The sequence below is a fragment of the Gigantopelta aegis genome, unplaced genomic scaffold (assembly GCF_016097555.1).
Source record: "Gigantopelta aegis isolate Gae_Host unplaced genomic scaffold, Gae_host_genome ctg2996_pilon_pilon, whole genome shotgun sequence".
NCBI lineage: Eukaryota > Metazoa > Mollusca > Gastropoda > Neomphalida > Peltospiridae > Gigantopelta > Gigantopelta aegis.
The window spans coordinates 52,438-76,376 of NW_024533136.1; the positions used below are offsets into that span (position 1 = coordinate 52,438).

The 23,939-nt window shown below is 33.2% G+C and overlaps 1 pseudogene; it reads left to right on the plus strand.

Moving 5' to 3' along the window:
• The first annotated feature begins 13,018 nt into the window (after positions 1-13,018).
• LOC121391833 lies at positions 13,019-16,182 on the plus strand (annotated as a pseudogene).
• The last annotated feature ends 7,757 nt before the right edge of the window (positions 16,183-23,939 follow it).

Sequence of the window (23,939 nt, forward strand, 5' to 3'; positions counted from 1 at the left end):
AGAAGAGTCATCTGAAGGTATAGCTTTGTTATCTGATTCCTGTGTAGTTTTAAGTATTTGAAGTAATTATTATTATTTTGTGGTCACTTACAAAAGATTAGTTGTATAGATGACGTTTTTACCCTGGTGATAATTTTAAAAAAAATGATGTTTGTTTATTTTCTTATGATGTGTTATTTAGTCCATCAGGTATATAATGTTTTCTTTCTTGTTGCCTATTAAGACTGTAAAAAGTACTTTGGTAACCTTGTATTGTGATACTGCAAAAACATACAACTGTTGAATGTACCATGCACTCTCAAATGATATACTGTCAGTATATATATTGTAATGTAATGTTTTGCAATCATTGCGTAATTACTCTTAATTTTTTCCTTATATAGGATCATTGGAGTCCAGGATGTTAGTGTGGTTGTAGTAAGTTAGAGATACGAATAATTTTTCCTTTTTATAATTTTTATTATATACTATTACATATTTTCCTTTCTTCTCAAATTTTTACATACATTTAGATATGGATGTGTTTGCTTCAAGACACTCATACCTTTCTCTATTTGAGGGTGTACATTGTAATGGACATTTCGGTTAACTAAAGAAACTAAAGATTTTACGGCACATTCTTACTCTTTCTTTCATTTATATAGCTTATATAGCTTTGTTTTGAGTCCAGGATCTATGTTGGTGAGAGTAAGTGGGAGGCAACAATAATATACACTTTATTTTATAATTTTTATTATATACTATTACATATATTTTTCTCTTCTCAACTTTTACAAATTTAGTTTGGAGGTCTCTGGTTCAAGACATTCATACAATTCTCCATCTGAGGGTGCTAGTTCATACTCCATCTGAGGTTGTAAGTTTGTACTTCATCTAAGGGTAAAAGTTAGTGACGAAGATTTTGTGTTAGCTTGTTATCTTCCTCCTTCCATGTACTTTTCTTGTATGTTTTGATAATGTCATTGGCAGTTAGAGTAGCGGTTATAAACTTGAAAGTCCTTGACTTACAAAAAAGTGCCTGGAAACATTTTAAAAAAAGCTGACAAAAACATGACCAGGTGAAAACCCACCAGTGAGTTCCAGAGAGGTCAAATTATATCTTTGCACCAGCTTATTGCTCTTGTGTAAACAGCTTTTGATAGACGTAACTGTAAGATGTTCTGTTAGGTACTGCGCATTGTCTAAATAAGTAAGCTTTAATTTTTAATGAGAAACACATGGATGGTCAAACTTTTTGAGTGCCACTGTATTTGGCTGCTACATTTACTTACTTCAATAGCTTGTGCACTAGTCATAAACAAAAAGACATTGTGTTAATATGAAATGAAAGTTAAGCATAAAAAAGAACAGATTGATACTAGTAAATAAAAAAATTACATCATATTTTTTACCTCTGATTCAACAGAAATTGTCATGATGAAAAACTACAGCATTGTGAGTAGAAGAAAGGAAGCTTGGAAGCATTGCTTAGTACCATAATTAATCATTGAAAGACAGTAAAACCCAAGAAGATCTAGATAAAAACAGAATGACTGTTAAAATACTTGTCACTAGGCAATTAACATTAAGAAGTAAGAAAGTATATATATCCTCAAGTCTTATACATTTTTACCTAATGTTATGTGGATCAGTACAATTTCGTTCAGAAAACCAAAACAATAATACAGAGACACCAGATGACTTTCTAACAGAACTGAAAAGGGAATATCATGCGTTGATAATGAATTGAGAAACAATTGGTGAATGCAAAGAACTTTGCAGTAAGGATAAAACAATTACTTATGTAATGCCTGTGTATATTTCAGGCAACATTGACATACTGGATTATTGGTATACAATGACAGTGCCTGATGTGATGAACATATTGATGTGCATGCTGACTTAGATTAGATTATCATACACTTGTTTACCTTCCACTTTTTTCATATACTGAACAACATCTGTTATCAGGCCAAGGGCAGTCAAGATGAAGTCGGACTCAGAGGGTTAATTTCGCTAAAGTGGAAGGAATATGTACGAACATACTGAATAGTGCCAAAAATTATCTAAAATCACTACAGCGGCGTCAGATTACCATCTAAAGCTAGGAATCATCTGTTTTCACTTCAGAGACAAACTGTTGTTTACGTTATTCTAACGTTTGAGTAAATTGTCAGACAAACTAACCATCATTGTATTATTCCCGTTACTACTTGTTTATGACGCGTTTGACCACACCCAAATATTTAAAGTTTTTACTAAAGCTATGTGTCACATTCAGTGGAAAAGGAGAAAGCAGTCTTGTACCACTGTGTTGTGGGAAATTTGATGACGAAGAGGAGGATCAAACAGAAGTAGACTGGCTGACTGCGTCAAAGAAACGCAAAGGAATGATGTTAGAGGACAGTGTTGCCACCAGCAAAAGACTTCAAGATCACGGTGTTCTTATTGGCTGAACGAGAGAGGTAATTAATTACACAATGTTTAATTATCTTAAAAGAACAGTACCATGACTGCTAGTATTTAGTAACCACAACCAGTAAGGACACCTTTCTTTTGGTATAATAGTAAATTGAACAGGCCACTCAAAGTAAGTATCAGAATATTCATTCACACATTTTAGATGAAATTAACAGGGCTGGTGTAAGATTAGAGGACCCCATGACACTTAAGATACTGTTGTCCTGGCATGCGAAGTGCAGCACACAAATTTTTAGCTAATTAGTTATTCATAGGGTGTAGTTTTCAATAAAGGAATATTATCAAGTATATTGACAATTTACAAAATAAATGAAGAAATAAGCTTTAAATGTTAATTTTTACTAAGTTTTAAATGCCATTATTTCTGGAGTAATAGTTAGCTATGAAGCAGCAAGTCAGATTAATGATTACCGTAAAACAGAAAGTTTTGTTGTTAAAAAAAAGGTTGGAATTTTGGACGATGTACAAAATTAATTACACTAACATTATTGCACAGTGAATTTTTTATAGTATATAATCCACATGTTATATCGTAGTATTAAGTTTTTAAAGTGATTAGGGTGTCGATACGGACTGATATATCTCTTTTGAGATATGTTATGGACTGTCTGATTCAAAACACAGCCATATAGACGTATTATAATAACTGTCATATAATATATATAGTTATAATTACTCAAATAAGTATCATTATATACAAGTTAATTAGAAGAATGTTTTAATAATCTTTGATGATTTTCCACATCTTTAGCTTCCCCTTTAAATATTAGAAGGCATGGAATTTCAAGGCCTCCTTGAAGTATATCAGTAGAATACCATCATTTTTCCTGTCACCATACACTCAATATTGCTACCTTTTCTAAGAAAAATTGAATAAAAGTGTGATCTTTCTTGGCAAATGTCTAACAACTTTTCCAGTCTTCTTTGCATCCACAGCATATCTATGTTTACTATCAAGAACTCTTGTTCACAAAGTAGTCCTTCCTCAATGGTGACATACCCAATTTTTTGATATACATGATAGCCTTGAATAAAAATTAATAAACTCTACTGTACTCATCCAAGTGGCAAAATAGTTAAGGTTAATAAGTTTTGTACTTGCCTCTTTGCTTGAATTTTTTTTAACATGTTAGTTTTTTACATAAAAACTTTTTGTAACATGAAAGTTTCCCGATCTATGGTGTTACCATTTCTGGGGGAGTACATAGCTTTAACAGATGAGGTATTGCAAGAAAATCAGAGAGTTATACAAACTACAGCATTGGTGTTTTCAGAGGATCTTGTTGAAGAGCTAAGAGATCTCAATCCATCATTTGTCAAATTTCAAGAAAAAGTCTTTGCCTCCTCTTGATCTAAAACAACCTTCTTAAATGTATGCTACAGCCTCTCTTCCTAATTGCTGTATTGCCCCATTTATTTTTTGCACCATCCCTGCTATAGTATAGCATAGGCAAAAGATCATTTAGTAAGTTTAACTTCATTAAAACCATGGCACACAATAAAGTGTTTAACAGGAAGTGTATCTTGATTCTAAAACCACAGCCTTATAAACGAATTCAGTTTATCTTGCGAACTTGTAAAGAAACAGATGGTAATGAAATCGTATGTCATTGGTTATAACTTGTCTTGTTGGTTTTAAATTTGATATCTTGCTTTTTTGGTAGGTTAAGATATGGTAGTTTTAGTTTTTGAAATAAATGTGGGTGTGGCACCAGTAATTGTAGTCTAGTTAAAAACCCTGCTAGGATTTTACTGCTAAACTGTATGAACTGACTTCTACCATGTTGACTATTGTGATTACTTGATTTCAATTGCTCCATAGAAGTTAAAGTCTTTTGCATTTTGATATGTGTATTTTGAGACCTGTTTATAGCTGCAGCTTGTAGCAATGCTTCCATTTTACTTGCGATAGAAGAAATGGGCTTTTCTTGACTGTAATATACAACAGGAAAAAGAGAATTGCTCCATTTAGGTCGATCAATCGCAATGTACACCTCCCAGAGAGGTATATTATTTAGTATACTCTTTGATGAAGCTACCATTTCCAAGGTTGTAGCAAGCAGTTTTGGCTGCAAGGCAAATAGTTTGATATGACTTTTAATGCTAGCTTGTGTTTATAACCAAGAAAACTGCTCATAAGGGCATCGGTATTGTGATGATAAGCAAATTAAGTGTTATAGACTATTTTAATAAATAATTGTATCTACTTTATTATGTAAGTAATTACGTGATCTCCTTTTATTTCAGGTATTGGGAAGCTATCAAATATTGGGATGAAGCTCTACAATATGCTCCAAATTCAACAAAGATACATGAGATGAAATCACAGGTCTGTTATAGAAGGATGGTGGAGTTCTGTTATAGCATAGTACGTAACCAAATGGGCTAGGGACAGTGCCTAATGGGCACTTCATTTCCCAAGCTGTACGAATTACTTTATCTGCCAATCCTAAAGCTGTACATGCGACTGAATAAGCTAAGTGCTAGTACGTCTCCAGACTATACTGATATGTTTTTGACCTGCAGTGGCAACATCTTACACGTGTTGGATGTAGGGTTGGGTTATATAGGCAGTTATCAATATTATAGGCATATTAATTAACATTATGAAGTATCTACTGTTAAGATACTATACTCTATATGATACCTATACTTTAGATATATATGTAGCCATCAACTTTGTGCAGCAAAGAATTTTCAAACAGTTATCCCTTTTCAAATATCATTTAATGCAAATAGGATGAACAAGACTCATCAAATAACCATGTTGGTCATCTGACACTTGGGTGTGTAATGTAATAATAATTGTTATTGGTCATTTAAGGTAGTACTTATGTCCAGTCACAATACTGGTATTGGTATCTGGATTAGCAGATATTATAATTAAAGTATCAAGGTATAGGAGTAAGAGGTATATATAGGTACAACCTTACCTTTGATGTGATCCCATTAGGTGTTGTTGGAACTAGAAGAGGTTGTACAAGCCAAGTGTGTGCAGAGAAGGCTGTAAAATTAGATCCCACATGGGCTATTGCCAGACAAACTTTTAGGTCGTACTCAACTTGGATTAGGAGATGTGGAGTTAGTAAGTTTTATTCTGCCTGGTACGCATAGTGTATGGTAAGATTGTTTTGGACAATGTGTTGTGATTGTATATATGTAATGGGATGTGTTTGTTTTCATTGTTTCTATTGTATTGTTTTGTGCGACATTCAAGAGTGGCAAATGGAATTATATTAATCCTCATGTGGCATTGTTGATACACATAACAACCAATGAATATTGTTACATTTACTGTGAGCAGGATTGGAAGCTTTTGAGCAGTTCAATAGCCCTTTGCAACTCTCCTGGTCTTCAAACGTAACAATAATACAGTTCCTTACAGCATCAACAGTAACATCAAAATATTCTTAGGATGATTTTATAGTTATATTCATCTTTATTATGTATATGCCCCAGAACAAGTCAATTGGTTTAACTGGAAACTTATAAATTTTTCACTCTAATGCAACATGTTAGGTTTAGAAGTAATGATATCTTTATTGTCCACTAGTCCAAAATATTTTGTTAGTTCTTATTGAATTTACGTACTTTTTGTTTATCATTAAGCATATATTAAGTATGCTGTGCCACAGTAATGCTTAATATGTAGGTATGGGTCCAGAACAAATGACCACCTTCAATATATTTCACTAGATTCTTTCATAATATTATGTGATTTTAACAATTGACTTATAGGCTTATTATAGACTTAGTTGCCATTATCGAGTGTTTTCACAGCTAGTAAAATTTCTATGTCATCCTGAAGTGTTACTAAAGCAGAGAACTGCCCCCGAACTATAGTCCTACATCCATATTTTTCTCCTTTTTTTCTTCTCTTAGAAGAAAAGTATTTACAAGTACTTGGGAAGTTCCTACATCATAACTTGAAATTGTATCCAAATTGTTAGTTTTCTGCAAGTTACAGCTCAATATCAACAGTTTATTTTAAAATCTTTTATTAATAATAACTGCTTGAAGTTAATTAAAAATTATAAAACATTTCCTCTGCTTTGTAAATTAACCTTAAAGGCAATGATCGGTGACATGGAATACCTTCTCTTTTAAAACTGTTTTACAAAGTTAGAGGGTGTTACAGTTTTGACCTTGCTAGTGATTTTATAGTGATTTGGAAAAATTTTCTGTGGGTTCCAAGTATACATAGGTGTATGAAAGAAACAGCTAGCTGTCTCTCCTACTGTGATCCTCATTTCTTTTATCACATGTAACACTGTTTGGCATCTACTGAAATAAGAGTACTTTATTTTACAATTTAAATTTTCAGATGAATAAATTGAAGCACTTGCTGCAATTATGCAAAAAATAAAATTATATTTTAAAGTTTTGAATAGTAGGTACAGTATTTTAGAAGAACTAGGTAAATCTCAGCCTGCTTGTACTTGAACGAAGGAGTTGAGCTGAATGTCTCCTCGACATTCATTTCCTACAAGTACTTATGTTCTGGTTCATTGCTGGAAAAAGGGACTGAATATATGGTATGGGAAGTGAACTGTCTTGTCAAAGACTCCTGTTTTACAGTTGGAATGTTGTTTACAAGTTATTAATAAGTGTTGTACTATAAAATCTGACCATATGCTTCAATTTATATAGTTATAGTGTTCAAAATGTAGTGAACAAGTAATGAAAAACATCGTTACAAATGATGTAGTAATGGCGTTCCTAAAAATAAAAGAAACAATGGTAAGATGAATACATTAATGCATACAAGGTCCCTACATAAGTAGCCAGTCATACAAACTTTTAATCACCCCAGATATATGTCACTGAAAGCACACAAACTACCTATTTTGAAGTAGCCGACAATCCTTTGTTAGCTACACAACTTATGTAGGGATGTGTAGGGATTTTTGTATAGATTGGGTGTTTTCATCTCTACCTAGTTTTATTTGTTTTGGGCTTTGCTATTCCTACATCTGGTTTCATTTGTTATAATATTTTTCATCACTTTCATTATATTAAATAATTCCAGTATTGTCCATATTTATATATTCTTGTTATCATTATTAGGCCTTACAAAACTTTCAAAAATGTCTTCACTGGATCCATCTAATGAAGAGGTACATTAACAAAATCACTAGAGGACATTGCTAATCACTTTTGTCAGTTTTAAGAGATGATCTTCCTGGACAATAGAGCTAGTGAGAAAAAAAGAAGTGAACAAGACTGACTGTAATCTGTCTCTACCAGCTCAGAAGACAAGCTAATTTCAAGTAGCATATATGTTATTTTCCTGAAGTGAGAGTACCCACAGAGCTGTCCTTGGAGAGACAAAAACTATATATAGTAAATTATCTATTGTCATTTGTAAACTTCATAATTGTAATGAAGATACTTTTAAAATGTACCGAAGTAATAATGAACATGTTTGCTTTTTCATACGATAAGAGTTGTGTGTCAGTTTATAATGAAATATGTAGTGTAGTCATAGTTATTCTTGATAAACAGCATATACAGTTGCTACACCAAACAAAGTTTTGTTCTTGTAAGTCCCACTAGCATAGGTATCCCAATTAATATCCCACACACATCGACTTGCTTGTTGTAGACCTACTTGACTTATCTGTCCAATAGTGACTATAACAGACTATATTTTGTAACGCTCATAAAGAAGTTCTTTCACGCCATCTTTAATGATTTGAGCTAGTGTTTTAGACATCTGTGCACTGGCTTGAGGATCATAGGACTCATCCTTTAAGTATTGTTCCAAATTCTGATTGATAATGGCTTTGTGCTGCTGCTGATGGGAATTTTCGTTATTGGTTCTAGTTGGTATGTGTTTTCAAAGAGAAATTTTTGGTTTGTTGTCGGTGTTTGCTCGTCGGGTTGCTGTGCTAAGAGATGACACTCCTGTTGCCTTCTTTTCTCTTTAACAAGCCTTTCATGGAAGCTCTCTCTGGAGAAGACACTCGATTTTCTGCCACCTAGAGACTGTTGAGGAAACTATAAGACTATTTGATCTCTCTTTTGGTGTTGACATGAGGAACTACGTCCAGCTGGTATGTCGCAAAACGCCCTTTTTGGCAGTTTTTGGGCGGGGGCTCACTGAAACAAGTCAATTTGTAATAACTGTTTAAACTGTTAATATTGATGACTTGCACTACGAAGGACAAAATTGGAACGCTTGGCAACCAATGCCTTAAATTCTTCTCATGGTGAGTTGACCATTTATTATTTTATACTAAGTATAGTAGTAGATTATATATTATATTAGCCATTACTTCGTGTTGCAGAATTTCCTAATTGATTTCTAATAAAATTAAAATTGACTAACTTCTTACTTTCTTTAAGACTCTATATCTAGATAGAAAGCCCTTAGTTAATTTGCTCTCTGACCACCTGAACTGGCATAGAAATTAACTATAAAAATGAAGATCCTTCCTTCAGCAAGAGGAAGATCTGGCTATGTCAGACTAATTTCCTCCTTCGACCCCCACCCCCAAACTGTGACCTAATCAATGACATCACCTTACACAATGTGTTGCCTTTGTATATCAAATATCTCCAAAAACTAGGTCTCTGAGATGGGTGTGGCTCCACCCATTGTGTTTGATTTAGCTCCACCCATTTGTGTTTTTTTTGTCATTAATTACTTTCAATTCTTTCAAATAGGATAATATACCAGAAGCACTTATTGCACAGTCAATTTCATCTACAGTAGCAAACCAGAGACTTTTATCAGATCTCAGAGATTGCCTTAGTACTTATAAATCAAATGCTTGGCGTTCAATTATAAAGAATGTGCTACTAGCTTATTAAATTCCACTTACCTTTTTGTGACCTTTCTATATTTTTTATTGCATCTATTCCTCCTACTTCTAAAAATGACGGGTGTTAATACTGATATAATCATCAATCACTAATGTTGTAGTTGGTAGCAATACTCAACATACTCTTAACTGTACTGAAGTTAGAACCACCACTTTTGGCACAGGGAACGCTCCTTGTCTCATTTGGTCTTCACTTTTCGGAAAATGGTATATGTCATTGGACCTCCGAGTCATACCCTTCTCATCCATTATGTACATTACGCAATCACATCACAGTAAAGGGTCTTAGAGACGGTTAAACTAGTCCATATTCCTCATACCATTTTAGTAAATGGAGATATCATTCAAGTCGATTTAAGATTTTCCTTCACCTGCAAGATGTTCGAACTGTTAATGTCAATCACTTGTGTATTGGCCCAGAGCATATTCAATGGGTGAGATAGCTCAGGACAAACTACCTGTTCATAAGGGAGATCAAGTAACGTTTGTTGAAGATTCAATAGAATGGTATCAAGTTTTAGAGACACCATTTCCAAAATTGCTAATGCAAGCAGATTCAACTATTTCTCTCGCCATCTATTCTCTGTCATCAGAAGAGTCATTGTAAGAAGATTATTAACTATCTTTTAATACCTGCCAGCTTTTATCCTATGTTTACTTTTTAACTTAATTCGTTGGCTATTTTTTAACGATTATTTCTCATGGCAGGCATCATTCTTTCTCTGGCCTGAATTGACTGTACGTTCCTTTAGTATCTCTCTGTTTGCAGTGTTTGGGACTTTAACAAATGCATATGGTGTGGCAAAGCTTAACTGTCATTTTACAATTCTGAAATGGATGCTACAGATCAAAGATGGAAAGATTGTATAATTTGATTATTACTTTGTTAACATAATGAAGATCATAGTCTGGCCTATAGGTATCCACGTAATGAACTGGTTCATGCTCTAGGTGATCTTACAGCTGTGTGTGGGCTGTTGATAAAGAGTAGTTTTAACAGGAGGATTTCCCACTCCAGAGAAAGTATTTTTTTTTAATAGTAACACACAGATAGACAAGAAAAGCAGGGATGATTTCAACAAAGATATGTCTCCTTGTGGAGCTACCAATGAACATGAATCTGACGATGCTTTTTGTAGGACCACAAAATTAATTATCTCCAAAGGACGATAGAATTGAGATCACCTCAGAGATACTTGATATCACACCAACACACACTACAATAAATCAGGACTTAGTTTTGACGATCCTAACTGGCAGCAATACCTTAACTCCTTGAAAGCTATTGGACTCAATTTGATAGCAACATCTCATACTTAGGCAGTAATAACTCACTCTTGCCATCTATATGTTCCCGTATTTACAGCTATATTTGTACAAGACCCAGTGCTGTTGTAACTTGGCTCATGAGATAGTTGTGTTCAAAATATCCATTAAATAACATCAGGTTACTGAACAATGTACATGTGATAACAAATGCCAACTTTGAATACACAAGTGATAGCACCTTGCCTAAAACAAAAAGTCGATCTCTCATACAACAGTGCAGGGTGACTTAGTCCATCTCATCTGATATCTTTAATTTGTCATGATCAGTCCTAGGAATGCTAATCTACTTATCAGCAGAGGAAGTGGAGAATTTTATTGCCAATGTTGCAGTGATTTTTGGGATGGGAACAATTTACAACCAATGACTGATGCAGAGAGAGCCAGTAATAATTGACTTCTTCACAAGAAAGAGCTTGTCATCCTACTGTGTGGCACTTGCTTATATCCCTATTTTATTCTTAGTGCTATACCATCATCACTAAATACAGTGGGAATATATGTACCTCATTACACAATGGAGGCTATCAGCCATTCCCATCTATTCAGTTATGATGACTTACATCACAAACCACATACTCCAGACATTACTTTGAGCTTGCTCACTAATCAAGTATTTGTTGGAATGGTTTCTCTTCAGTATCATCCTAAGCCTGATATTGTTACTTTAGTGCAAGATCTTGAAACTGTGGAATCCGATTATTCACTTTACTGTAGAAATGAAGTAAGAGGAAAGATATTTGCTGAGAAACTTGGCTTAGAAGCTGGTTGGAATTGTCATATTTCACTTTCATCTGATGTTGGTATAGATGATAGTTATGATTACTTGATGATGGAATCTTTGAGCAGTTCTAGTTCCATTCTTTCATCAGCATTCGACACCTTCAAGCTTATATTAAAGCAAAGCTACCTAAAGGTGTAGAGACAGTTCGAGCACATCTCCATAATGTTGACAATGTTCCTCTACTGGTCCGTTATTCACTGATTGTTCCCCTGAGGCCATTCAAGAAATGATGAAGATAATGCAAGAAAATGGTGAGACTATTATGTATGGGCATGCTTGGATTGTTGATAACCTTCCTTTGTATAAACAGGCCGAGGAGATTAAGTCTTTCTTCCTGCACCAGATGACAATAGGGATAATAACTGTTCAACTATGCCAATGATTATAGGTGGAGATGAAAGATCACCACTAGGTATGGCAACTAAATACTTAATTCCTTTACCTCTGATATTCAGAACTTAAAAGAGATGCTGATATCAGTTTGCATTCACTTTTATATTATTCAAGCACGTTTGTTTTAGGCTGCATACAAAGGGCATTGCTCTTTGCAATAGGGTCTTCATTGACAATTACATCTCTTCTTATCTTTTGTTTTTTATTCTTCTTACCACTTCCTCTTCTGGTAGCCATGAGTTTTGGGTTTTGTTGTTTGTGATCCCAGTTTATCACTGTCTCTTCTCTCAGTTAGAGATGATAAGAGCAAGACAGAAAACTATAATGCCTGATAGAACTTCAGCTGTTTGGACACGTAATCATTGCATGTGTATATTGTATACTTTCAGTAACATACTTCCCTCCAGTTTTTAGTTTGTTTGTCAATCTATTCTTACGCTTGAAACCTTATGTAAGGGTGCAAAGTGATTTCACGTGTAATCCTTTCTTGGAAATACTGCTTTTCTCAATGATAGTAGTAATTCCTTTGATCGTGGATGGCAAAACAGGAACAAGCAAGTGATTATGTTGCTGGCTCAAGATTGTACTGCTTTCTTCCTTACTTTATACTTATGTGTGTCTAGTTTCATGTTCTTCAAAAAAATCGATCAGACCTATCTGGAAAAGTTTTACAAGTATATTAGCGGCTGTTCATTGTTGCCTTGTTTTTAGTTGTTATGCTACAGATTGTATTCTTTAACTGTTTCACAAGCAATTTCAATTTCATGGGCTGTGAATAAGGTGGCATGATCTGGAGTTTGAGAGACGTTTGCCTTTCTATATCTGGATAATTGGAACCAACTTGGATTATTTGCAGTTTGTATTACAAGAGTTGGTGAAGTTGCACATTCGAAAACACATTTATTCGTGTTCAAATAAGTTACGTTTAGCTTTTCAGACAAAACTTGGAATGAATTCTCCTTTTTGATGAATTTATTAGTATTTTATAATAATTGATAATTTTTAATGATTGTTATGTTCACCGAAACACAAGAATTAAAAAATCTAGTACTAGGTGACACCACACACCTACGCACTTGCTAACCATTAACAGTCATAATGAGTGTGGATAGGCGGACTTCCCCCTTTTGTTACATGACAGTTCAGTTTGGGGGTACCTACACAGCAACTTTTTCAAGACGTTTCTCTCTTTTAGTTCACACCACTAAACAGCCGAAGAAGACTAGAAATGGAGTCTGAAGACAGAAATGTTACTGCTGAGACTGTGGCCAGGTCTTCTGTTAATCGTCGTACTTCAGAGAGTGGGGATCACGATGCTGCTATTCATTATGAAATTGCACTGGAGCTGCCTACAGAATTCGTAAAGGTATCAACAGACACCACTACAGGTTTGTTTTATCAGTTATTGTTGCTAGACTAACCACATTTTCTCACCTACTTGTGGTAGTATATAACTATTCACATTTAGCGAAAAGTTTTGATCTGTTCTTTTTTATGATATGAATAGTGATTATGTCATTCAGTAATTATCATCAACTACCTCTGTGTTTCAAATTAATTTACACTTAAAAAGTGCTTTATGTTTTGTCTCTCTCTCTCTCAGGCTTCACCTCAACTGTCCTCTATTACTGGAATAAACATCTTCTTTAAGAAAGAATTCACACTACCAACTGGAAGGTATACTTAAATATGATTATCAATATTATTTGTTGTGTTATTTTAGCTTTAAAGAAAGAGGAGCGAGGAACTCATTAGAACTGTTACCAGTGGTTAGTCATGACCAGCAATCTATAATGATGATTTATTATTACTACTACTCTTGGTAATATCAATAAAAATGTGGTATAGCCTTTGATGTTATTTACTATCCAGTATAATAAAATTTGTTCTTCAAATTAACAGTATGGCACTAAAGGATTATTAAATACAAAGTCTAGTATATAAAGATTAGGGTAATATTTGGGACTACACTTTACACTTTACATTGCACAAATGATAGCTTTTCATCTATATGTTTGCTTAGCAACTATAGACCACTGAATGTAATATTCCAGCTATGTATTACATACCTTTGTTGCTAAATTCCATGTAGGCTCAACGTAAAATTGGTTATAGCTGCTGCATCTGCTGGTAATCATGCACTAGCTTTGGCCATCATGGCAAACTGTTAAAGATTCCAGTGACTGTTGTGATGCCAACAACGGCTCCTATTATGAAAGTGACCCAGTGTGAAATGTATGGAGCTACTGTAATACTTCATGGCAAAGATTTAGGAGAGGTATGTAAGGTTGCATACATTACATGCATAGAGTGTTCACATATTATAATACCTTCACATTAAACAATTGTTAACACCAAACTTTGTTAGTGCTAAAAGTTTTCTATGATGCTAATGTAAAATGAACCAACAAAAAACATAGTGACATTTTACTTTGTGGCTTAAAGAAGAAGTACAATTCAGTACATGCATATTATGACAAAAGTGAGCTAGCAGATCAAATGGAGGAAGTTTAGATCAATAAATAATGGACCAATCAGATTCATTGTTTAAAGGACCAATCATATTCATTGTATTTTATTTTCCCATGCTACATTAACCAATCATTTTGTTTTAATCATGACACCGCTAAGTTCACTATTTAAACCCATTCACATTCGTTCCTAGTCAGTCTGGAAGCCTGGATAATAAGTGGATATTATACTTAACTTATTATTTAAATCAAGATTATTTTAACCCAAACGGGGTTCAATTAGCTAGTGTTGTGAGGCGCTTCCGACACATATGTACTTCTTTTACTATTAAAAAGTATGTTTATTCCTTTCCATAGGCGAAGAAGTTTTGCCACTTCTTTAGCTAAAGCAGGTAAGGTCTACAATACATTAATGGGTAAGGATATTGTTTATATACTTCATCATGTCACATATTTTATTCTGTCCCAATGCTTATGGAATCTCAAAAATAATATAGAATTTCAATAGATAGATATGTGGTAGGGCTTAACAAACAATACAGTAACTAAAAACTTATCTTTGTTATAGATATAATCATCATCCTCATATTCTTGCTGGTCAAGGCACAATAGCTCTAGAAATAATAGAACAGATGGATGCTTAACTTCAGACAGTCGCTTGGATGCTGTAGTGGTGCCTATAGGTGGAGGAGGGGCTTATAGCTGGTATATCAGTGGTAATAAAAGCATCTACTGCCTAATGTAGAAGTCATTGTAAGTATATAACAGGATTGTTTACATATATTTATTGTGATAAATAAACCAAGTTGTAATTAGGTGGTGATGTTATAGTATTGGTATATAGACCTAAGTAATGATTTTGAAGTTGTTGATCTTATCTGTTGATTATAGATGTGTATTGTCATGTGTTTACACTATAGGGTGTAGAATCTGAACAGTGGTCCCTAGTTTCAGTAAATCATTAGAAGCTGGTTATCCTGTACAAGTGACTCCTATGCCTACTTTAGCCTGATGGGCTAGCAGTACCTAAAGTGGGACCATCTGCTTTTTGCTACTGCTAAGGCAATGTTGATCGTACATTGTTGGTAAGGTATGTAGGTAGACTGGTTATTAAATTCAAACTTTCTTTGATATGAAAAATGTGATGACAGTGTATTGTTAGAGTGATATCAAGTTTTTAGATATAATGTTAAACTTCATGTATATGATACAGCATGGCAATGTAGATTAAATCTATTAATAAAGAACTAAAGATATAAGACAAGATTTAATTTAAAATAGAGTGAAATCTTAAAGATAGTCAGACTTCATCGGATCACTAACTCAGTGTGCCTCTAGTAATGAACTAATAGACTATTTCTCAAGCAAGTGTTTGTATTCCACTGTCAAAATATCTTAAATTAATGTACTATAGTCATATTTGACTGGTTCATGTCCCTGTAGTGAGGACGATATAGCTCTTGCTATATTAAGATTGGTAGAGATAGAGAAAGCAGTAGTTGAAGGAGCTGGAGCTACTGACTTGTAACAGCCTGTTTGTCTGGTAAACTGAACGATTTAAGAGGCAAAAAGTGAGTACCGATTTTTACGCTGATACTCTTTCAACTCATAACATTAATATTACATGCTCTAATGAACTCAAAATGATAGTTTTTTGTTTTCAATTTTAGCTATGTGTTATCACCTCTCTCTCTGTCTCTGTCTCTCTGTCTCTCTCTCTGTCTCTCTGTCTCTCTGTGTCTCTCTGTCTGTCTGTCTGTGTCTGTCTGTCTGTCTCTCTCTCTCTCTCTAGTGTAGTAGTCTTATTATGTGGTGGTAATATTGATACCACAGTACTAGGACGTTGTCTTGATCGAGGCCTAGCTGCTGATGAAGATTAGTACGTCTTACAGTACTAGTAAATGACAGACCAGGTGGTTAAAAGGACTTATTGAGTTCCTCTATGAACAAGGTGTTAGGTATGAACATAACCTCTATAATCAAAAGTTATTTGGTGTGTTTTGAACTTAAAGGATTGATAATGTCTTGTCAATTTATTGATTGAGACCATGTCTTTTTTAGTGTCAAAGATATCATTCATGAGAGAACTTGGTTGAAGGGAAGTAATCTTCAATGTAGAGGCAAGTTGGTTTCCTCATGTTTATCATAGTTATTTTGAATGCAATGTTTTGAACTGTCTGAATAAAGTAAGGATTTTCAATTGCCATGGCAAGACTATCTTACTCAGAAAGTGTTATTTATATTCATGGCTGTTTTTTTGACTGTAACAATTTCCTGGTTTTGCATCTGTAATTGTGATTTCCTTGGTATTTCCAAAACCCTTTCAATAACATCTCAGTTCTACCTGACATATGTTTAAATATCAAAAGATTGTTTAAAATAAAACATATTATTTATCGAATATGTCCTTAATTAGATTGAGTGTGTAGTGGAGACCAGAGGAGACAACATGCTGAAAGTTTGCGAGCAGCAGCAATGAAGAAATATGACAAAGACTTTATAAAATGGGGTCGGGACTATTGATGAATCTCGAGATTCCTGTTCTACTGATCTGTCTACTAACAATGGTTTAAACATAATCTCCTTAATATTATAACAATAGATACATTGTTATGGAAAATTCAGTGTTATAAACATTGTCATTATATAAACGCAACAGGAAATAAAAATTATTAATAACCTTATTGGAGGCGAGCATATTTACCCACTATAAAACTGTTCCTCCGTTTGTGGTGTTTGGAGATAGGATGTCTTCTTTGTTACCACAGCACGTACAAGATGTCTCTCTCACACTTCATCCTAGCGAGGAAACTAAACCATCTCTTAAAGTGTCTGTTAAATTAACTAAATGGCTCAAGTAAGTACATGTTATATTAAAGTTAAATTAGGTAATGATATCCATATTTGTTTGATTAGAAAAAATGCTTTAAAAATAAATTTTTCTATGACCAAATTTATTGTCTTAAAGTATCATGTCATTAATGACTTTGTTAAGAGCACTAATTTTAAGTGATTAGGTAAACAACACAGAACTTTTTTAAAATCCATACTTTAGTTTCCAATGTGATTAGGACACCCTAGTGTTCTGTGTAAATTTCCTTTTTTTTAAAGTCTACATTCTGATGTCAGCTACCTAGACACAATGCTAGTAATGAATGGTATATTATAACCCCAAACCGTAGATATGATATGACATAATTTAACTTTCTCTAGGAACATTCTTTCAGATACAAATTCAAGAAATCTATTTGCCTTTCTTCTCATTAATCTCTCGTTTGCCTTTGTTGAACTCTTCTATGGAATGTGGACAAACAGGTATTACAAATTATTAACAAGAATTGTTTACAGTAATGTCATTCTGTCAGAGATAGTATCAAACTATTTTTGTCATTGTACTTTATTTTATAGTATCAACGATTTCTATAATTATACTATTATATTGTACATGTAAATGTAGCAGACTCTTCTATGTACATTTATGTCTCCCTTTTGGTTCCAATCCCATCACTATTAGTGATACAAAGCATTTGTTTATAGACTGAGACAAGAATGTAATAATTTTCTACAGTACATAATAAAACTATATTATTCCTTGAGTGCTTTCAAGTATATAGGACCCTCTTGGGCTCTGTTTACTCTATAAACCTATCACAGTGTTAATTGTTATTACATATGTGTTGCTTATAATTTTGTTTACTTTTAATACCCTGACCAATGTGACTGATGCATGTATTGTTATACTATGATGAGAAATGATTGTCTCATTCTTTGGTCTACATCATATTGATACTTGGTATACTTTTTTCATTTATGTTCTATAATTATGGTCATAGTTTGGTCTGGTTTCGTTTAGCAACATTACACTGTGTGTTTTTTATAAACTTTATATTTTGTGTTTTTGTCTCAGTTTAGGTCTCATTTCAGATTCATTTTCACATGTTTTTTTTGACCTGTACAGCATCTTTGTTGCTGGTCTTGTAGCTACTGTTGTATCAAGATGGCCACCAATGAAAAGTTTTTCTTATGGGTAAATTTGCTTTACATGTTATCTCCACTGTACACTATTGACTAAAATTGTGGAAGCAATCCTCGCCCAATATGAGAGAGTCAACAGGAATTTAAGCATGAAACATTTGTTAATCACTATTTCATCCGTTGGGATTTTATAGCCTTAACTATGGGACTACTGATACCTAATTTAAACCATTCACAATGGGAACACATTGACTAATAGAATCAAGTCAGTGGCTTTTTCGTTCCTTTATAGAGTATCTGTTTGTTGTATAGCATGCTTAAAAAAAGAATAGAAATAAAATACTGAATATGTAAGTGATTTTGTTAGACTTGAAGGGATATTGACATAAGCATCTTAATACTTATTGTTGTCTTATACTTCTGTAGTTATAGTCGAGCAGAAAACAATTGCTGGTTTTTTGTTAAGCCTCCTTGTTCTTGTTGTTCATTGGCTTTCTTCATATTTGCTGAAGCTATTGAAGTAGGTTATACTTTAAGCTATTTTATTAGTAATGTCTACTAAATTTAGCCATTTTTTAAACATTCAGAAATTAGGCTTCAGAGTGTAATAATTTTATTGAATTTCCAAATTATTTATTAAAAAAAGCCAAAACCCTGTTTCCATCAAATGTTTTAAGCTATTTTAAACTTATGATAATGACTAAATCCGAGCCATGCCCAATCTGTATTGTTTGGGACAATTCATTCAATGTATAATTGTGTATAACATAGATAGTTGATTTTATGCGAAAAACTTGATGTAGAATGTGCAATAAATTCTATAGTGTGTTTGATTTTATATATTATGTTTGGTTGTTCTATATTCGGTTGTTATCTTATGTGTGTAATACTTATGTTTTCTGTCTTTTTAGCGAGCCTTTGAGGCCTCCTGAGGTGAAAACATGACAGATTATTACTTGTGTCTATTGCAGGATTTTTTGTTAATTTAATGGGAATCTTTGTCTTTCATCATGGAGGTTTGATAGTACATATTTGATTTAATAGTACTGCATATGGTTTTTGGTAGGTCTATAGCCACTCTCATGGTCACTCTCCATGGCCACTCTCATGGTCACTCTCATGGCACTCCCATAGCCACTCCCATGGTCACTCTCATGGCTCCTTTCATGGTCATTCTCATGGGTCATTCTCACAATCATTCTTATGGCCACTCTCATGGGCAATCTCATGACCACTCCTATACTCATAATCATGATCATACTCATGATCACACTTATAGTCATTCTGTTGACCAAGCCCACCACCATCATGATCACACCCACCACCACCATGACCATCATGATCATTCTCATAGTCACACAGACATTCTCATGGAGGCAGTGATGCTCAAATAATGCAAGGTAAAATATATGAATGTAGAAGCATGTGCATATTTGCTGTAATAAAAGTTGGAATAAACACATTTGTATATATCTAGATATTACATTTGGTAAACATCATGCACAAAATTACGTATAGCAACAATAATAGCAAAGTTTTATTCTAAGATAATAAATATTGATATGATATCACATAATATATACATAAATGCTTCATAATAGATACCTTGGAATATGCCTTAATGAACTTATTCTTATAATAAAATCATAGGTATATTTCTTCACATTCTTGCTGATACTCTTGGCAGTGTTGGTGTTATCATTTCATCAATTTTACATCAATTTGGTAAGTGTAATAAACTCCTAATATAATCATAATGTTGTCTATTCTATCAGGTTGGATGTTAGACGCTGATCTATATGTTCCAATGTTATAGCTGCACTCATAACATGAGGGTAAGTTTCTAGGTCTTTTTGAGATGTAGTTATAACTGGTAGTGACTAGACTTACATGCACTGTATTATAGACATATTGATAACTTAAGAATGCCTTGTGTAGATTTACATATCTACAACGTTTAGGGTTTAATAAACCAAAACATTTGTGTCTAAATGCACTTTTTATTTGGCAAGAGACGGCAAAAATAGTGATCTCATCCCAAACACAATACTATCTTAGAATTAATTTTGTAATTACAAATTATTGCAAATAATATTTCTCAGAGTTACTTTGTATAATATAACTGGTCAATGAGATTGCTTGATTAATAATTTTTATACTATGGTGTATTTTTGTTTAAAATTGTCTTGTAAACTACATGTATTATCTGACTTGTACAATCCTACTTGACGTTCTTATATATTAGTACATTAAATAGTATCAGGGCTATTTTATCACTTTGTCCTATAGTGTGTTTCCTCTGATGAGGGAATCATTAGGTGTTTTAATGCAGAGAACTCCGATAGAACTAGACTTCCACATTAGGTCATCATCTACAAAAAGTAAGGTCACTAAGAGCTTAATAAATTTATGGCTCCCATCTTTATTAGATTATTGAGTTAGAAAGTGTTTGCTCAAGTACTTGACTGTCATGTGTGGTCACTGTGTACAGGTGTATATATTGCTAATCTCAGAGTGGAAGTGTTTCCTGGTAGTGACACTAAAAAACTTCACACTGTGATAAAGACTATACTAACTCAGGTAAAACAATTTTAAAGTATCATTGAAGTAGACCATGATAAGTTGGGAAATTTTGAAACATAAAAATTGGCCTTATGCCTAGACACTAATTTTTGCTTTCCTTAATGAATGAGAAAATGAAGAATTTCACATTTATTTGACCAAGTACAGTGTGTCTTATCAAGTATCAACCTTGTTCTCTCTCTCTCTGTCTCTCTCTGTCTCTCTGTCTCTGTCTCTCTCTCTCTTTCTCTGTATGTCTGTCTGTCTGTCTGTCTCTTTCTCACTGATTTTTCTTGTCATTATTCGTCATATTTTTGTTTTCTGTAGGCTGGGATTCAAACAGTCTTATGTGGAACTCACTTTGGCTGATTAATATTATAACAATTAATTAATTGGAACGTAATAAATTCATTATTTTTATAACAACAACAACTTGTATTTATACTCGTTTATGCACGCGGACATTTATTTATGATAATCCAGACGAGGAAAATGACTGGTATGGTCTACTTTGGCAGTTTTATTATATTATACAGAAGTGGCAGTTACGTGTACAGCGAACCTGGTATGCCTCCAATAGTATATTAGAATGTTACGTATGCTGCGTAATGTCTCTATTCAATGCATTATAGGTTAATCAGGTTGCTATCAGAGACATGTACTATGTATTTGAATTAGCTTCGTTCTTCTTCAAACTCAAAATAGTAAGTACATCAATAGTTCCCTATTGATCTTAGTAGTGTCAGTCTCTATAATACAGACGCATTAATTAGTTCACGAGGTGGATGAAAGACAACAAAAAAGCTGAACAATTAAGTTATCATCCTCTGGATATTAGACTTGAAGTGAAAGGCTTAGCTGCAACAATGCAACAATCACTGAAAAAGAAATGCCTTACAATGTAAACATGTTATGAATAATTCGGGTAAAAACTAAGCAGTCTGCTTCATGGTCCTAACATTATGATAGGACCTTTTCTTGATTGCCTATTTGTATCATACTCAAAACATTATATAATTAATACTTTGTAGAGGTAGTCTGATTTATTTATTGTTTACTGTTTTGATCTTTTGTAAGTATAGGTTGTGGATGTTATGATATAGCACTGCAACATGTGATTGGAGTGACAACTGAAGCTAGAGTCATGCAGTTTATCAATTCATTAGCAAACTCTAGGCTTAAGGTAAAAATATCTGAATTTTTTTCCAGCTTTTTTTGATGGAATCATGTAAAGATACTTGTTCTAATAATTGATCATGCTTTGAAAATTTTTTAAACCCTAGTACTTTGCAGAAATGTAGTTTGATTCCTTAATATCTGCAATGTTTGGAGACGTCAAATAATAATATTAAAGAACCTAGAGAGCTGAAACTTTTGAAAATTAAAGATGAAGTCAATTACTACAATTATACGGATGGATTTATTTCTACAATAATATTTGACATTTTTACAAAGCTATAAACCTTCCCTACTTTAATCACTATTATTTATTATATGTTATACAAATCGTACAAAGAAATGCATCCGTAAAAGTACTAAAAATTGATCGTTTTCGTTCTTGAACTTGTCAGCAGGTTGTTACATTATCCATAGAATCAAAAATCACAACAACAGTATCTAACAGTGCAAAAGTCGCCATCTTGATAATGAATAATCGATTTTCATTAATTAAAGGCAATGAATACACTTAGTGTCAAGTTATTGATAAGTGACTTTCGCGGGGTTTAAATAGTTAAATAAATGTATTAATTATTATTGCTATATATTATTATTATTATTATTGATCGTAGTTTTATGTGCCTTCATCTCAAAGCAGACCATGCTTTAATAACAATAATAACAACAATAATAAAAATAGTAATAATATATTTAACTATTTTAACCCCGCGAAAGTCACTTATCAATAACCTGACACTAAGTGTATTCATTGGCTTTAATTAATGAAAATCGATTATTCATTATCAAGATGGCGACTTTTGCACTGTTAGATACTGTTGTTGTGATTTTTGATTCTATGGATAATGTAACAACCTACTGACAAGTTCAAGAACGAAAATGATCAATTTTTAGTACTTTTACGGATGCATTTCTTTGTACGATTTGTATAACATGTAATAATAATAGTGATTAAAGTAAGCAAGGTTTATAGCTTTGTAAAAATGTCAAATATTATTGTAGAAATAAACCCATCCGTATAATTGTAGTAATTGACTTCATCTTTAATTTTCAAAAGTTTCAGCTCTCTAGGTTCTTTAATATTATTATTTGACGTCTCCAAACATTGCAGATATTTAGGAATCAAACTACATTTCTGCAAAGTACTAGGGTTTAAAAAAATTTTTAAAGCATGATCAATTATTAGAACAAGTATCTTTACATGATTCCATCAAAAAAAGCTGAAAAAAAATTTCAGATATTTTAACCTTAAAATGACAATCTCCAGTATCTTTCTGGCTCTGGAGAATTATGTTGCTAGTGGGAGCTTAAAAACCAGACATTATCTAGCTAAGGGCATTTTTTGCATTATAATACTTGACTTTGTAAGACTGTTGATAAGTTTTTTTAGTGCTATTAGTAAATTTTATATTGGTAAAGCCAATGATATACCCTCAATTAGTATTAATAATTAAATCATTGATGTCATAGATTCTAAAATGAGTAAAATGATGCTATCTTTAATTTAGTGTTAGCGCTTGGCAGCAACTTTGCAAACATCAAGTAAATCGTGAGGGAGATGCTGATTATAAAAGTGATTTATTTATTATAATAAATAAATCACTTTTATAATCAGCATCTCCCTCACGATTTACTTGATTAATTAATTAATGCTGCGGTCTTATCCAGAGGCTTTCCTCAAGTGACGTAATCTTACGGAGATCACATACATTCACAACACCTGAGGTAAGCTCACGTGAAAGTAGTGTATTAGCTTCGTAAGGTGTGGTTTGCAAGGATTTGTTATGAATATACTTAAAATAATAATTATTACCACAGGGTGTGGCTTGAATTGTTGACTATGAAATATTATTATAGAATAAAAAGGGCACTCTACTAGATCCGCCAGTGATGATATCACCTCTCAAGTGTTAGCCTTGTTTGAATGGTTATGAAGAAGCACAAACTAGAATCTTAGAGATTTGT